Source organism: Grammomys surdaster, unplaced genomic scaffold, assembly GCF_004785775.1.
Source record: "Grammomys surdaster isolate TR1022 unplaced genomic scaffold, NIH_TR_1.0 110411, whole genome shotgun sequence".
NCBI lineage: Eukaryota > Metazoa > Chordata > Mammalia > Rodentia > Muridae > Grammomys > Grammomys surdaster.
In genome coordinates this window covers 1-15,778 of record NW_021611051.1, presented here as the reverse complement: position 1 = coordinate 15,778, position 15,778 = coordinate 1, and the positions used below count along the sequence as shown (strand labels likewise).

General features: G+C 39.9%; 1 pseudogene; it reads left to right on the top strand.

Moving 5' to 3' along the window:
- Positions 1–1,836: 1,836 nt before the first annotated feature.
- LOC114635505 lies at positions 1,837–2,443 on the top strand (annotated as a pseudogene).
- The last annotated feature ends 13,335 nt before the right edge of the window (positions 2,444–15,778 follow it).

The following is a 15,778-nucleotide window of genomic DNA, read 5'->3' as shown; positions in this document are numbered from 1 at the left end:
TCCCCCATCCCCTGCTCTTAACCTATGATTTAAGGTAAACTGCTTCAATTTATTCATTCGTCTCTGTATACTTAAATTCTCCCTTCTGTGGAATTAATATCCTTTATTAATTAACATCCTACCCTTTCCTATGTATTTAACTTCAATTAAATTCCCTTCTATATTTCTGTATGAGCCTATTTTAATTCGTCTTACCAGGCTAAGCAAACCCAGAATTCCCATGTAGATCACGTTCAAAAGAACCCAAATGCTGCCCTGGCATAGACTTTTTCTGATTTCTTTTCATGTATTTTTCTCATTCATTTATTGATATTAATAGCTCTGTAGGGGTGTTTGTTATCGTAATTATTTAAAAGGCCTCGCATCAAGCCGACTATCTAAGATGCGGTGGCTCTGCCTAGCTCAGTGGCCATGTTTCTCAGCAGGAGGCCACTTGCGAGCTGCAGCTAGAAATGGCCAGCTAGAAACACCAGCCCTGCCGCTCATGAGAAATCAGGGTGGGAGATGGCTCTGCCAATCTTCCATGCTCGCTGTCTCTGCAAGGCTGGGCATTGCCCAGGCCATCCAGCCATCCACACAGACTCAGTAGAAAGATGAGACCCTAACGCTTAAAGATAAATCAAAGGCTTATATATTTGATAATGATCAGTAACAATATACCCATACAATCAGAAGTGTAACCCAATACCCAACCTAGATATACCAACTACCTTTGACTGTGAAGACCCCCGCAATTCAGAGACCCTCACTCAGGTCCTGGGAAGCCGTGATCACCCACAAACTCGCAAAGCACCAATCTGGATGCAATCAGCAGAGGCTTTTATTTTGGGAGAGTTAGCCGGGCTAACAGTCAATTCGTCTGCACATGCAGGAGCTGAATTGACAAAGACCGACTGGTCAAGGGGGCTTCTTAAAGGGAAAAACCACAACCCAGGGGGTAAGGGGTGTTGCTGGGGAGTTTTAGCAGAAAGTACCAGTGGAAAGTACCTGTCTATAATTCAACGTGTGTGACAGGGTTCAAGAATCAGTCATGTGGGAAACATCTTGTACAGATCTTTCACAAGGACTTAATCTTATTCAATCATCTACTTTGTGATCAGCCTGTTCCTGGAACGCAGAGCCCAGTAACTAGCTAACCTGCTCTTTTTGGCTCCGTTCTGTCTCCAGCCTGTTAGGGAGTAAACATTTTCTATTCTTTCTTGTTCTGAAGAATAAGTCTTTAAGAAATCTATGTATAATTTTTCACTCTACAACTGCTACAGACATGTGAACATTGGCCTCCATCTGCTCTCTCTCTCTCCTTCTCCTCTCCTTTCTCCTAGCTCCTCCTCTACATTTTCCTCCTTTCCTCCTTACTCCTCCACTTCCTCTTCCTCTCCTAACTCCTCCCACCTTAGCTCCTTCTACAGGTGTGTGTGTGTGTATTTGTATGTGTGTGTATATATACATATACATACACATACACATATACATATATCCTTTCATTTTATAGAAATTGAATTAACACCTTTTCTATGTATTTGACTTCAATTAAATCCCCTTCTAATTAACGCATGAGCCCATTTTATTAGTTTTTCATACCAGGCTAAGCAATCCCAGCATTTTTGTGTAGACCACATTCAAAAGCAGAGACTAGTAGATCTATATATGTTAGTTGTTTTCTAGGTTCTAGAGTTACAGTGAAAAAGGTTGTGGTTACACAGGCCTATAATCCCATGACTCAAAAAAAAAAACCCCAAAACAACAACAACAAAAAACCTCACAGAGGTCTGCTAATTTAGTATGTTTGAACACTAGAAAAATAAAATACTGAGACTAGTGAACAATACAGTCAGGATGACTAAAGGTGACCCCAAGAAACCAAAGGGCAAGATGTCTGCTTAAGCCTTCTTCGTGCAGACATGCAGGGAAGAACATAAGAAGAAAAACCCAGAGGTTCCAGTCAATTTTTGCAGAGTTTTCCAAGAAGTGCTCTGAGAGGTGGAAGACAATGTCTAGCAAAGAAAAATCAAAGTTTGATGAAATGGCAAAGGCGGATAAAGTACGCTATGATCGGGAGATAAAAGATTATGGACCAGCTAAAGGAGGCAAGAAGAAGGACCCGAATGCCCCCCAAAGACCTCTGTCTGGATTTTTCTTATTCTGCTCGGAATTCTGCCCCAAAATCAAATCCACAAACCCTGGCATCTCCATCGGAGATGTGGCAAAAAAGCTGGGTGAGATGTGGAATAACTTAAGTGATAGTGAAAAGCAGCCTTACATTACCAAGGCAGCAAAGCTGAAGGAGGAGTATGAGAAGGATGTTGCTGACTGTAAGTGTAAAGGGAAGTTTGATGGCGCCAAGGGTCCTGCTAAAGTTGCCCGGAAAAAGCTGGAAGAAGAAAAGGAGGAGGAAGAGGAGGAGGAGGAAGAGAAGGAGGAAGAAGAGGAGGAAGATGAATAAAACTCCGTCTCTTTGTGAATACCTTGGAGTAGGAGAGTGCTGTGATCGACACATCTCTTATTTGAGTCGTGTCTATTGCCCTTGTTAGGTTTAATTACAAAATTTGACCACGATCATATTGTAGTTTCTCAAAGTGTCAGTGGTTTACATGAAGTGGCCGTGGGTGTCCGGAGCGCCCTGAAACTGTATCAAAGTTGTACATAGCTCCAAACATTTTTAAAATGAAAAGGCACTCTTGAGTCCTCCTCACTCAGTGCACTTTGCTGTTGGTGAGACAAGGCATTTGAAGATGTTTCTGGCATTTTGTTCTCAACTCGTAAGGTAGTGTTAACTATATGGTTATTGGCTAGAAACCCTGAGTTTTCAACTGTACATATCTATAGTTTGTAAAGAGAACAAAACAACCCAGGCAGGTTCTTGATGCTCCTTGTTTGGTGTGGAGGCTGTGAGGGGAAGATGCCTTTTGGAGGGGGCCGTAGCTCAGGGCGTGCACTGTGAGACTGGACCTGTTGATACTGCAGTGGGCATCCATTTAGCTCCAGGTTGTCTTGTTTTTGTATATAGTGGCATAGCATTCTGCTAACATTCTTAGTTGTGGAAAGGGGGGAGGGGTCAGCTGGCATGAGAAGTGTTTGGAGTTTTTTCCTTAGTTATGTGCAGTAGATTTAACACTTTTTAAAGAAACTGTAGAACTGGGCTGGAGAGATGGCTCAGTGGTTAAGAGCACTGACTGCACTTCCAGAGGTCCTGAGTTCAAATCCCAGCAACCACATGGTGGCTCACAACCATCTGTAATGAGATCTGATGCCCTCTTCTGGTGTGTCTGAAGACAGCTACAGTGTATTCATATATAATAAATAAATAAATCTTTAAAAAAAAAAAAAGAAAAAGAAACTGTAGAACTCATCATTGTCAGCAAAGCAAAGAACTACTGCATCAATGGAAGTTCAAGAACCCTCTGTACCTAAATGCAATTTGCAACATTCTGTTATTTTTTGTATGTTTAGAATGCTGAAATGTTTTTGAAGTTAAATAAACAGTATTACATTTTTAAAAAAAGAAAAATAAAATACCATGTTAACAGTTTATTATGAAAATCACTCTACATGGTTACTACAAATGCAGTTTCGTTGATACCATATAGGAAGAGCTACAACAGGCAAATGAGCTCCCTGTAACTGGGCCACCATCCTGCTCATCTGTCCTGGCGAGCTCTGGTATAGCATGACCCCAGAGATATTGTCCCTGGATTGCTTCTTGCTACTGATGTGCTTTGTCATGTTTTGCATTTCCATCTCCTCATTTATTTGGCTTGGTGTGAGTGGACACTGTGGGAGACTTTCACTGCCTCTAACTTGTAGTGATTACTTCATAGCTCTTGTCCACTCTGTTGGCCAAGTTTCTTGCAGATTAACATGAAGATGAAAGTTCTTGAGATAATGCTGTCTAGATGAACTAATGGTTTTATGGAATTTCTGACTTGATTTGCCATAATTATGAATAACATACTTATTGGTGAATTAGCAACTAGAGACTATAAATAGAGCAGAATTTAGTCCATCGGTATTCACCCATTGGCTTCTAACGCAAATACTTTCTATATGTGGAGAAAAAAAATACTCTTTATTTGAAAAATAAGTCTGGACATTTTACAAGGCATGGAGAATCTTATACTCAGTCATTACCAACCATCCTATTCTCATAAGGACACCGTTTGCAATGAGAGTAAAGGCAGAGTCAAATTCAAACGGAGAATCCATCTAAGATTTCCCACAGAAGGAATGCTGTTGGATGGAACTAGTACCTATCTGAATTCTTTTCATGAGCAGGATGTGGGTGCAAAGACATCTGTGCCTCCTGACACTGAGGAAATAGCTCAGTTGCCTACTCTTCCCACCCCTCCCCAAGAAGATGCACTTATTGAGCTGTGGGGACCAATGGAATATTAATAACATTTGGTAAACCCATGGTTTACTGATAATTCATCAGACGCTGATGGGACCAAAACTAATGGAAAGCAACAGCCTATAGACCTATAGCAGCTTATAGCCTAAAGAACTGAATGGCTAATACTGAGGAAAGAACTACAAAATGAATGTAGCACTACAGGCTATAAGACAAAGACCTACAAAAGCAAAGGTAAAATATCTTCTCCAGTGAATGTTGTGTGCAGTGATATAGCTATATACTCATCAAAATGGAAAATACACTAATTGGCAGAAAAATGGCAAGGATATCTGGTCATGGGATGTATGACTGCAAATGGGCAAAATCTTAAAAAAAATGTAAAGACATTGAATTCTATGTAGCTCATAGAGACAAGACAAACAAAATGCTTGAATATAGGGAAATAGTGGGCAAAATGGCATCATATTTAAGTAAGACTTGAAAGTTAAAATTTGCAGCAAGAATGATAGATTATACATTTCAAAAACTTGAAATCCCAGCTCAGAGCCCTGGTCTAGACCTGTCCTGCACCACCATGTTTCGAGAGACCCTTTCTGTTTCTCTCAAACACTTAAAGTGGGCCCACAATTGAATCAACTAAAGAGTTAGGAACTTTATTTCAAATCTTACAAGGTGATTCAAACTTAATTGTCCAGGAAAATTATTAGCTGAATCTGAAAAATAATTGGCTCTGATAGAAAAGAGTTACAGCATCACCTGTGGGCTACTTGGATCCAAAACTGGACTGGGTTATTTTGACTTCTTTCATTCTCCCAAAGGAATTCCTGACATAGGGAAGATGATATCTTAGAATGGACATTTACAACACATAAACAGAGCCAAAAGTTATAAACCTAAACAGAAAAGCTTTTAGTTGATTGTGAAGGGAAGAGTAAGACCTCATGAATTAACAGGAACAGACCCATCAGAGATTACAGTATCTTACAGTGATGCTGAAATTATCCCACTACGCATAATCAATGCGGATTGGCAAAAGAACTTGCAGAAATTTTGGGAAGAAATCAACAACAAATACCACAAAAGCAAGCAAGTTTAGTTTACTTAAAAACAAAAGCAAAGCCGGGCAGTGGTGGCACATGCCTTTAATCCCAGCACTTGGGAGGCAGAGGCAGGCGGATTTCTGAGTTCGAGGCCAGCCTGGTCTACAGAGTGAGTTTCAGGACAGCCAGGGCTACACAGAGAAACCCTGACTGGAAAAAAAACAAAAAAAAAACAACAAAAAAAATCAAAAATACAAACAAACAAACAAACAGCAACAAAAACAAAACCAAAAACCTAATTGGATTCTTCCTCAGCTAGTGAGAGGAACACCAGTTTTAAAAGCCTTTTATACAGAGGGCAATAATCAGGAAGAGAAGGTTATAAGTCAGAAAACATAAGTAACATAACACAGCATCCACATGTTCAGTTCAGAAATCAGAATTCTCATGTTTATATCAGATCTCCAAAAACCTCTTAGTATAGTTACTGACTCTCAATATGCAGAGACGCTTCTTTTGCATATAGAAACTGCTCAAATTATTACAGATTCAGAATAAAGATTGTTATGTAAACAACTATAACTAGTCATGTGAAACAGTGATCTTCCAATACATATAATTCATATTCGATCACATACAGGTTTTCCAGGACCACTGCCATCAAGAAATGAGGATATACATTAACGATTAATAGCAAATGTATTAGAAACTTCAAATTTTTATAAAAGTTATCATGCAATTAGTAAAATCTTAAAGAATACAAGTTTCTATACCCTTGCCAACAAACCCCCCAAAATATTAAAATTTCATGTATTTGTTCTTTTTTAATAATAATCAAGTTCCATTACCTATCAGGAAAAACATTCTGGAGGTAATCTGTGGGGTGGTGGGCTGTGAGAGGCAGCTGGGTAACTGGTAGAGCACACTTTGAATCCTGGAGACACATGCTGAGATCCAGAGACATGTGCTGAGTCCTACAACAGACAGACTTAGAGCTTCCAGCTACAGATGTACTCTCTTGCCAAAGTCAAATGGCTACTGAACTTGGGGAAAATTACATGTTACTAAGGAAAATATAATGTCTATCTAGATTAAATAGATGTTATTACCCTCAAACTGTACATCCTGTAAAACAATTAATTGGTTCATTGATCCTTTGCCTTCCCAACCCCTACCCTCAACCTCCTTACTCTGTGACTTAATTGTGCTACCCCCTACAGCCTGTGTAGTGTTTTCTTTTGATACTTCCACCTCATCCAAAATTTTCACACCAAATGACACAGTCACTTCAGTGATGCCGCTCTTTTTTAAAAATGTAAATGAAGGAGTTGTGGGTCCGTGGGCTGTGAGAGGCAGCTGGGTAACTCATCGAGTATGCTTTGAGCCCTGGAGACCCTAAAGGGACTGTAGGAGGTTGGTGTTTCTCCCGGGATCCCAGGTTCCATTCATATAGCCACAGCCCTCTATGGCCCCTCCCAAAGAAAAGTTTTTGGCCATTGGTGAAGGAGCACAGATAGAGGGCATGAGTACAAGCCACAAAGCCTCAAGACATCTCCATATTCATGCAATACCTAAAGGCCAGAGGGCATAGCCAAGTAAGCATTCCTTCCCAGACCCTCCTCCTTGCAAAAGATATTTAACTTCAGGTCCAAACTGAGAAGACGGGCTATAGCTCTATCCATTTCCACAATGACAAAGATTTTAAGATCATGGACTACCTCTCAAATTTGCAGACAGCCATGGGAAAACGTGGAGAAGGTCTTCAACTACCAAGCCACTGTATAATCTCCTCCTGTGGACCTCTCTACTTTCCAGTCATGGAGTCTGCCAACTAAAGGAGCTAGGAAAGCCATCCATGACCCAGCCAAACAAGTCACAGAGACCAAGAGCCCTCTCCCCGTGGAGTGGAGCACCACCGAAGCTCATCTCCTCCCCCTCCATCCTTCGGCTTCGGGTCAATCCAGCCAGTATGTCCCCCATCTTGGTTTTTCTGCTCCCGGAAAGCTAGGAATGGGGTTTTGTAACGTTGACTCAAGCAGGAACTGCACAAGAATGAACCTTCCAAAGAAGAGATGGGAATTCTCAATACTTCATGGTTCCAGTGTAACTTCTTTAATACACTGACCACATTTGACAGTACTATGAACATATTTCTGATACCTTTGTATTCAACAAGGAATCATCTCGTTGTTCTGCTTAGGAGTAATGTCAGAAGTTCAAGGCAGATAACACTGAGGTTCACATATTGTCAAATATGAACGGTGATGGGATTAGCAGAGAGTCAGGAAATTTAATAAGGAACATCAAACCTAACACAGACAGAAATCCTATAGTGCACGACTGATCAAGACTCAGGATACACACCACTGTGATCCCAGGAGCTCTGCCCTTCCTCATGGGAGACCCAGAGGAGTTGAAAGCCTGTGCTCAGAGAACACCTATGGTTGCTGGCTTTGAATTCTAAGTCTTGTGTCTTAAGCACCTGAGATGACAGGCAGGGTCACCAAGAATGGCTACAAGAGTATCTTAAACTAGCTTTTACTTCCATGATTTTAAGTAAAGCAAGTAATGAAAGCAAGAATTTCCATGCAGTAGTAAGATACTTTAAAATCTACGGCGTTCTAGCAAAAATAACTCGGAAACCTGGTAGACATCACTGTGAAAAGGCCGACTCACAGGCTAACACCGGGTGCTGAGACAACAGAAGTTTAAATGAGTCCAAACGCCAGTGGCTGCCCATCTGCAGAAGAGTGTCCCTTCCCAGATCCACCTATATGCAGTTGGTAAAGAACCCAGACAGCGAACCAACCGATTCTGTGGGTTCCTGGGAGTTCCTCGCACTGATTTGTGGGAAATGTAGTCCGTACCACTGTGGCGTCCTCAAGGCTGGCAGTTGAAATCAAACTTCCGCATTTGATTTTCAAACATAGCTTCTCCCCAAACTTAGGCGACTGTCCTGTTGAGCGCTGCGTCTGGATCTCTGACATGGAGGTTGGTGCAGGGAACAGCGCAATCTTGCAGATCTGAGGGACTGTGCAGGGCGGCTGGACCGGCGCGGAAGGAGCTTACTTGGGCTTGCTGTGAGACAGGGACGGGACGTGCTGTCCTGACCTAGGCTGGGCCACTGCCCCTGCGCACAACTTTGAAGGGGAGAAGGTTGGAAACAACAGTATGGCCAGGACAGGCTGGGTCTGCTGTCTGCCTGTGCCTGAGATGCTGAAAGGAGCTCTATCTAACTGACCCATTCTCACGTGGCTGTAGTCAGATTCTCAGGTCTTACAGAACACATGGACGTCTAGCGCCCCCTATACTTTATGTCCTGTCTAGTACTGAGTTTGAGCTCACAAATCCTCCTAAAGTTCCTAGTGTCCAGGGACAGAGTCCTGTGGGGGTGATTGCTGTGTGAGGTGTTAGTTCCTTTTCCTTTGGAATGAATTGTTAGATTTATGGATGCCTCGGTTTGAATAAGAATTCTGAATGTACAGTCCTGTCACCTGAATCATCACAATACTTGGCGATGTAGCCACAGAATAATCTTGTAACTGGTATGAATCTGTGGTTGTACAATCCAAATTATTGTGGAACTTGCCCTTCTGCTTAAAAATCACTAGACCATAATACCTCAGCAATTCTTAGTATGAGTTCTATCCAAAATTTGGACTCCTTTTCAGATAAGACTTGGTGTGATGAGAGAAATGGAACTCGTTTTCTCTGGGAGGTGCTGGAGTGTTTCAGAAAAGGAAGGGAGATGGCCCTCCTCTGGTCACATGAGTGTCTTGTCTGTTCACATTATCAGCAATGTCTAAATTCCCTTAAATGTACTCTGTCCCTGTGTCTGAAATCCAGCTTTACTCTTGCTCCCTGAATGTTTCTAAAAAGATTTCCCCATGTTTTCGTGAGGTTGTAAGAAAAATTCAGAAAGCTCTGGCACAATTGGGGTTTTACGATTTTCACATAGGTTCCTGTCCATGCAAAATGCACACAGTTCTCCTCTTAAAGGGCTAAGAGAGAGTTTAGTCCAGAGATTTTTGAGTAACCATTATCTGAGAATACAGATTTAGTATCCAAAGTCTGGGCTTCAACACAAGGCAGTTTCATGGTTTTACAGAACAGAGAATGTCATTGACCAAGGAAAATTAAAATGCATTGGTGTGTCTCATAGAGAAGTCGGATATATTCTATTCACCTAAGATACCATCTGATGAGATTTTAGCTTTTGGACTGGTAGAATCTCATGTTCTGCCAAGTCTGTGGATTTGAGGTTTTAAATCTGTCACAAGTTGTTTGGTCTAATACAGTGTGAGGAAAGGACTGTCCCTGAAGAGAACAGCAGCCCAAGGTAAGTCGGCTGCCCCTGAACCTGCAAAATTCCAGGCTCTGGCCCTCAATGAACTTCCACATGGGCCATCAGTCTCTGCACACACAGACAGACACACAGTTTTGGTTTTTCCATCTTCAGAATTTCTCCTCCACAGTCCCTCCTCCCATCTCAGGTGATCTTGCTTATATTGTCACTCTTCAGTCAAACCAAGCATTACTGAGCCTGAACCTGGCTTATGGCATTCAACTCTATATGAATATAACGTGTCCATAAATTATGTATAAACTGCTGCTGTACCCTCTCTATACTATGAGGAACATACTCAGGGAGTATGAGCTTCAGACCACCTTGTTCTGTTTCCTAGGATTTTAATGAGTTTCTAACCATGCATAGGGTAATAGACATTTCTTAGTTAACTCTGCTAATCTCTAGAAAAACTACAACAGTATATAAAATCAGAATCACATGCTGCCTTATGCTTCAAAACATGTTCCTTATAGTATAGAGAGGGTACAGCGGCGTGCTTGTACATAATTTATGGGCACCTTATATTCGTATGTATTTTTACTTAAACAGCTCTATGACAGAAGAGTGAACTTATGCCTATTCTATGACTCATTTCTGTCATCTATGCTTTTGGGGGAGGAGTCAGGAATCCTAGGGTTCAAAATCATCCTCTCCTTCATAGCCAAATCAGTGTGAGCCTAGGCCACATGAGACCCGTGCTTTACAAAGATTCTTAAAACATAGTTTTTTTTTCAATGTGGCAATTAATTCTTCTAATTGGTCTCAGTTCTGAGCACCAAGGACCTGACAGAAATCCATCCCACTGACATCTTCTAATTATGAAAACTTACAAATGTGCTTTAAGAAGTTGAGTTGAATGTATTTGAAATCTTAAACCCAAGTTTTCACTAGCATCCTTTTGTTAGTGACTAGAGTGGGCGTTTCCATTTACTATGTGAGGAAGTAGTCCCCTCTTTGCCTGCCTTGACTATTCTGTATTTGCAGGAAATGTTAGTAATGTTTGCACACTCTTCTATCTTATTTTCTGACATGACATCAAGGTGATTTCTTTGGTTTTCTCATGTATCATTTGAGAACAGCACTGCAGCTCTACAGCTAGAAAATGACAGCCTCACCCACCACTGTCCTTCACCATCCAGACAGTAAACTGTCAAGGTGGGATTCCTTCCTCTTCCTCAGGGAGGACTCCAGTCTCCTATGCTGTGCACTCCTGCCCTTTTCCTCACAGGCTCTTTTCATTTCATTCTAATATTACTGTGATTGATGGTTTGAATGAAGGACTCATTGATTTTAATAGACTTAACACTATTTGCCTTTTCTGGAGACTGTATCCTTTCCTACAATACTTTCCCAACTCTTCTACAAGACTCTCTGAGCTCCTTCTAATATTTGGCTATAGTTCTCTGCATCTTTGTCCATCAGATGCTGGTGGGTACCATGCTCCTGTCAGCAAGACTAACAGAGTATTATTATGTTAGGCATTGCTTCTTGCCCATGAAAAGAGTCTCAAGTTGGAGGTAATCAGGGGTTAGCCATTCCCACAGTCTCTGCTCCTTTTTTCCCCTGCACTTCTTGTAGGTAGGACAAACTTTGTGTCTAAGGTTTTGTCCACAGATCAGTGTCCTTATATCTTCAATTGGAGCCCTACCTGACTACAGGAGGAAGCCACCTTAGTTTCCATATTCCCCACTGCTAGGAACTCAGCCAGAGTCACCCTCATAGACTCCATGGAGCTTCTTGCATCCCTGCTCTCAGATTGATCCCAGAGATCCCCCATCCCCTGCCCAGCATCAAATTCCTTGCAGTCTACTGGCCCTCTCTCCCAGGCTCTCCCTACACCTGATCCCCTATCATGCATGGCCCTTGCATCGCCTTCCCCACCCACCTCCTTCCCTCCATCCACTCCTGATGACTCCTTTATTTCCCCTTCTGTGTGAGATCCAAGCATCCTCTCTTTACCCCTTCTTATTATTTGGCTTCTTTGGATCTGTGAATTACAGCATGGGTATCCTGTACTTTATGACTAACATCCACTTATAAGTGAGTACATACCATGCATGTCCTTTTGGGTCTGGGTTACCTTTCTAGTTCCATTCATTTGCTTGCAAATTTCATGATGTCCTTGTTTTGTTCATCTCTTGTGAGATATCTCGATTGTTTGCAGTTATTCCTTTTATGAGTAAAGCTGCTATGAACATAGTTGAGCAAGTGTCCTTGTGGTGTGGTGGAAGATCTTTTGAGTATATGCCCGGGAATGCTGGGTCTTGAGGTAGGACTATTCCCAATTATCTGAGAAACTGCCAAAATGATTTCTATAGTAGTTGTACAAGTTGACAGTCCCACCAGCAATGGAGGAGAGTTCTCCTTGACCCACATCCTTGGCAGCATGTGCCTTCACTTAAGATTTTGATCTTAGCCATTCAGTTGGGTGAAAGGTAGAATCTTACAGTCACTTTGATTTGCATTTCCCTAGTGACAAAATATGTTGAACCTTTTAAGTGTTACCTATGTATTTCCTCTGGTTCTAGTGTTATCTAGAAATTCCTCTGTTGAGAATTCTCCGCTTAGCTTTCTACCCAGGTTTTTAAGTTGGTTACTCAGTTTGTTGATGTCTAACTTCCTGAGTTCTTTGTATATTTTGGATATCAGCCCTCTGGGGGATGTGGGATTGGCGATTTTTTTTCTTATTCTGTAGGCGCAGTTTTATCCTATTGACAGTGTGCTTTGCCTTTCAGAAGATTTTCAGTTTCATAAAGTCCTATTTATTAATTGTTGATCTTAGTGTCTGAGCTATTGGTGTTCTGTTCAGGAAGTTATCTCCTATATGAATGTATTCAAGGGTACTCCACACTTTCATTTATATTAACTATAGTGTATCTGGTTTTCTGTTGAGGTTTTTGATTCACTTGGTCATGAGTTTTGTACAGGGTTATGAATGTGTATCTTTTTGCATTATTCTACATTCTTCTACATCCATATATCCAGTCAGACCAGCACCATTTTTTTAAGATACTTCCGGTGTATGGTTTGGTGTTCTTTGTCAGAAATCCACTGTCCATAGGTGTGTAGGTTTATTTCTGTCTCTTCTCTTTCATTCTATTGCTCAACCTGTTTTACACCAATACCATGCAGTTTTTTATTACTATTGCTCTGTAACATATCATGAAACCAGGGATGGTGGTACGACTAGAAGTTCTTTTATTGTACAGGTTTCTTTCAGCTATCCAGGGATTTTTGTTTTTTCATTTGAAGTTGAGAATGTTTCCTTCAAGGTCTGTAAAGAATTGTGTTGGAATTTTGATGGTAAGTGCATTGAATCTGTAGATTGCTCTCGATGAGATAGCCTTTTTTTCCTATGTTAATCCTATTTGTCTATGAGCATGGGAGATTTTTTTCGTCTTTTGATATCTTCTTCAAATTCTTTCATTACACATGTGAAGTTCTTGTCCTACAGGTCTTTCACTTGCTTGGTTACAGTTATACCAAGATATTTTGTATTATTTGTGGATATCATTAAGGTGGTGGTTTCCCTGGGAATCATTCACAATTTCTCATTTCTTCCTCAGTGCATATTTTCTTTGTATAAAAGAGGCCTACTGATTTTTTAAAAATCAATTTTGAATCCAGTCAGTTTGCTCAAGGTGTTTATAAATTGTTGGAGTTTTCTGGTAAAATTTTTGTGGGCACTTATATATATAACCATATTATCTGCAAATAGCCATACTTTGTCTTTTTCTTTTCCAAATTATATACCTTTGATATCCTTTAGTTGTATTATCGCTCTGGCTAGAACTTCAAGTACTATCTTGAAGAGATATGGAGAGAATGGACAGCCTTGTTCCCGATTTTAGTGGGATTGCTTTAAATTTCTTTACATATATTTGATGTTGTCTATTGGCTTACTGTGTTTTGCTTTTATCATGTTCATGTATGTGCTCTGTATCCCTAATTTCTCTAAGACTTATAACATGAAGAGGTTTAGGATTTTTTTTCAAATTTTTTTTTAGCATCTAAGCAGATTGTCGTGCCATTTTTGGTTTTCTCAGTTTATTTATACCTTGTATTAAGTTGGTGGATTTTCGTATATTGAACCACTCCTGCATTCTTGGAATGAATACTAAAGACTACTTGATCATGGTGGGTGCTGTTTCGAATGTGTTCTTGGATTTGGTTTGTGAGTATTTTAGTGAGTATTTTTACAAGGGAGCTGGGGTAAGACTTCCAAGGTTCCTCTTAAAATCCATATATATCCATCTGATCACAGAATTTCTTTTAGCTGAAAAACTTTTTACTATAATTTCAATCTCCCCATTCTTTTGAATCCATTTAGGTTGTTAATTTCTTCCTCGTTAATGTTTTTTATTTATGTGTAAAACATAAATAGGAATGAAATTGGAATCACAAGAAAACTCTTGGACCTGTTGAAGACAGTCCTGCAGGTGAAGACTATAGCTGAAAGTGCATGAAACTATAAGAAAGACCGTGGAGAAATGATTTAATGATACATTTCAGAAATTTAGGAAAAACAAAAAACAAATGTTAATCAAAACCCGCCGTTGGCAAAAAATTTTAAAAAGTATGAGAAGAGAAATAATTGAAACTAACTCACCGAAAAAGATTCAAATGATCAACAGCTTCACATCAGGTTCATTAAGAAGATAAACAAGATTGAGGGACACTTGATCCAGCTAACCAACAGAAACAGAATCCACATGATCAAATTCAGAAATGTACAGGGAGATATTGCAACAGACACCAAAATATTCAGACTATCATAAGGGAATATTTTGAAAACCTGTCCAGTTTAATTGGAAAATCTAAGACATCACTCATATCTCCTTCTTGTAGACAACATAAAGATGGTTTCATTTCATGATCCATTCCTCCAGCATGTGTCTTGTGAATGGTGGACTGTGGGCATCACTTGTTCTGGTATGTGGGTCTTAGTTGTTAGTATGTTCCTCATTTTCAGTGTTGTGTTCTGAGTGGCCCTTTGTGGTTTTGTTATTTTGGCTTACAATTCCTTTCCACGGCATCTTTACTATGCTCATCTCTCTCTTCAGAGTACAATAGTTCTTTCTGTATTTTTTTTTATATATTTGGTTGGTGAAATACAATTTTTTTAATACTCTTTATTTTGTAGATGATTTTTCCACGTCTTTCAACTACTGAAGATATTTGTGTGGTGTGCAGTATCTTAAGTTGGATGTCATTGTCTTTTAGGAGTTGGGATGCATTACTCCAGGCTCTTCTGGCTTTTAAAGTTCCATATAGGAATTGGCTGTTATCCTAATAAATGTGATTTTGACTTGCAAATTTCAGAATGCCATGAAGTTTTAATTTTCTGATCTTGTCCGATTAGTGTTACCTGTGTTGTTTATATTATTATGGTTATATCCTTCCTTACTTTAGGGAAGCTTTTTTTTTTTTTTGCCTTCTTGAAGATGATATTTATGCCATTGCCTGGGCCTTTTTCTCCCTCATCTATGCCTATAATTTGAAGTTTTGGTTTTTTCACAGTGTCTAACATTTCTTGTATGTTTCCTTCCCACAGATATTTTTTCTTCATTTATGTCATAGTATTAGCTTGTTTTATCTAGATGATCTACTTTAATCATAAGTCCTTACATGCTATCTTCACCTGATTTATTCTAGTGTCATTTTTTCTTTTACATTTTCTGTTAGGATTATTGGGCTAGATTTTGGATCAATGCTGTTAGAGTCCTGTTCAGGAATTCTCTTTATTGAATTCCAGTTTCAAATCCTGGATTGTGTTGCCATTTCAATCATTATAAAATTTTTGCTTTCTGGAACATCAAAGAAGCATTTGTTCTCCCTAAGTTAATTGTCTTTAATGCTACTGAGATGCATCTTCATGCCTTTTTGAAATGTTTTGTAATCTTTAATGAAGCTTATGATTGTCTTCTAAAGTCTGTGTCCTAGTGCTCATCTAAGCAACGTGTAATGGCAAATGTCTCTATCTTGTGTGATGGGTGGGTACAAGCCAGCGTGATCTTTTCTATTGCTTATTTTGATATG